Source organism: Centruroides sculpturatus, unplaced genomic scaffold (assembly GCF_000671375.1).
Source record: "Centruroides sculpturatus isolate CEXI.00-Female unplaced genomic scaffold, Cexi_2.0 scaffold1605, whole genome shotgun sequence".
NCBI lineage: Eukaryota > Metazoa > Arthropoda > Arachnida > Scorpiones > Buthidae > Centruroides > Centruroides sculpturatus.
Genome location: NW_019385722.1, coordinates 7,652 through 10,587, shown reverse-complemented (window position 1 = coordinate 10,587; position 2,936 = coordinate 7,652).

The window sequence follows — 2,936 nt, the reverse complement described above, 5'->3', positions numbered from 1 at the left end:
TGACCACAGAGGTCCGAATAAGAAACTACATGGTGTCTACGTCACCCATCTTGGATATTTCTACTGTTTTTCTTATGAAAGCTGGAAGACCGTTGAATAGAATTCAAACATTTTTCAAACCATTTGCCCTGACGGTAACTTTCTTTTTAAAAATTATAGTTTAAAGGTTTTCCTTTTGTAAATCACACAATATATTAAGTAAGTTTACATTGTTTTGATATACTTTTAAGCTTCCCATAAATTTAATAGGTGTGGGTATGTCTTTGCTCAACGTTGATTTTCTTCATTCTAATTGTATATACAGTTCAGAAAATAAAATCGCGGATCCATGGCAGAGATCCTCCAAAATTCTCTACTATTTGTTGGCTCGTTTTAATTTCTATCTTGAGACAAGGTGAGACGATTCAATGTGTATTATTTTAAAAATTAATTTATATTCTTATTAACTTGTTAATTTTTAAAAATAAAATAAATTACGCAGTGCTATATTATGAAAGTCACCAACGAGTTGCTTAACATTCCCGGCACCGATCTGTTATATTTTATTACAAAACTTTCTATATTTTTAATTATCTACAATAATTAAAGTGGTTTAATTTTCATGATGACTTCATGCTTTAAACTGCCCAAATGGTCAGTTTAAGAATCACTGATTTAAATGATGTAAATTGTAAATTATATTAATTTTCGTTATGATTTACAGGAAGGTTTCGTTATTCTGACAACTATACGACCAAAATGGTGCCGGATTATTTACAATGGTGCCGGACAATTTACAAATTTTACTCTATATTGTGTTTGTCAGTACAGTTGAACATATTAACTGATGTTTTAATTAAATTAAGACTTGGCAATAGTTTATATAAAACTTTATAAAATACACCAAAAATAATAAATTGATGTAACCATTTGCTTTATTCGTACTATTGCTGGTTTATGACTAAAAAAATAGTTCTTATTTACTTAAATTTGCTTCCTTTGTTCGATGTCTTATGAACAGTTGAATAAATACATATTACAATAATAGTAAAGTAATTTCTATGCTATACACAATTAGAATAATATGTGTNAGTGTCGCCTTCCTGTAAGCCTAGAAGTTTGACAATGGCGTTTGGAATGTCAGTGGAATCATGCCTGACGTTCCAAACAGCATTGTCAAACTTCTAGGCTTACAGGAAGGCGACAGTGAACATCCAACGTACACGTTGTCATGATGAAAACGTCAGCTGCAACCCCTCTATTGTTTTTTCTTAACTTGTTGATAGAGTGATTTTTCTCTTCTTTTTTTGTTGAAAATCTTATGTCCCTTCCACTACTAACTTCTTCAATACCAGTTTTTTTTCAAATTCATTTTCCAAAGATATTTACAGTTTTATCTTAATAAAATCCATTATCAAAGTTTTCTTTTTACTTCTACTTAACTGATAGATTTTCTGATATGGAGCTAAGTTGAATGAAGATGTAGTAACAAGATGTAGTACAAAATGGGAAATCCCATTTTTGAACATGTAAGATAAAAGTAGTGAAAAATGACTGCAATGTCTTATTAGTTAGCATAAGCCTAAAAATTGATTTTATCAGTGAAATGTAATTTTGAAGTAAAATAGTAAAGAATATTTTAAAATACCATGTAAACTTAAATTTTATTGTATAAAATGAAATCATTTCACATTTTTTCAACTGTGTTAAACTGAAATCATGCTATTCATGTACCATGTAAATTAAGGGTTAGATGTATATGCACTAAATAATAAGTAAATCAATTAACCCTAAATAACCAAACATTTGTCTGATAGACTGCCCACCCCTGCCAGTTTTGGGAATTTGAGATGTTCCCATTGCACTCACATCACCTCACTCACAGTACTTTCATAAATAGTAAAATGAGTTATCCCAAGGTAATGAGCACAGTTGTACACTTGCTACTTTTCATGATTTGCTGTAATCATCATCTAACAGTCGAACATTTAGTGATAACGTGCAGAAGTTTGCGTTAATACCATAATCAGCCAACGTGAGTATATAAATAATAAACATCACTAAGCCTGATGAGTATATGAATTACCAACAATCGACTTGAAAGATTGGGTTATAATTCGGCTAATTAAATGATTAATATACTTCTAGAAACGAAGACTTGCTCAGGGTCTGAATGGCGTAACTGGCAAGCACACTGCATGGCAAACTGAAGTTATGGGTTCAAACCCCACCCTGAGCCAGTTTTTTTATTCCAGAAGGTTCTAAATTATTTATCAATTTACTAAAAATTATAATTATTAATTTAGATAAGAGATGGCTCCTAACGCCTACCTCTAATACCAAATTATTTAATATCTAATCATTAATAATAGCAAATTTATAGCCCGATTAATTACGGCAGTCGCTAGCTTAAGTATCAATGTATCGGGCTTCGAGAAGATTATTATGCAGGATGTATCTAAATTGGTGTCAATAAATGTAGGGATGATGTGTTCTTGACACCAAAACACTACAAAAAGTTCTTATCAACATGGATCCGAAAATCCTTCGTTAGTTATAGGGCTTTTTGCTTATGGTACAGTTAGGGAATTCGATCCCGGTCCTTATTTCTAATCCCGGGATTTCGGGATTATACTTAGTCGATCCCGGGATTATTTCGGTATTGACGGTTAATAAAAAATAAGAAAATCTTACAGAAATCAAATCAAAATTTAGACAAAAATCAACATATTTTACAGTATACACCTAGCTAATTTAATCACTCTAACTAATCAGACTCAGAGTCAGACTAACCAGACTTAAAATCACTCAGTCTTCATGTTAAATTTATTCTTTTTTAAGCATCACTGAGATCTCTTTAAACTCACATAAATTGAAAAAACCTTTATGTAACAAACTATGCAAATAAACGTTGAAAATTAACAAAAATCTCTCTTAACATCGACTAAATAGACTAC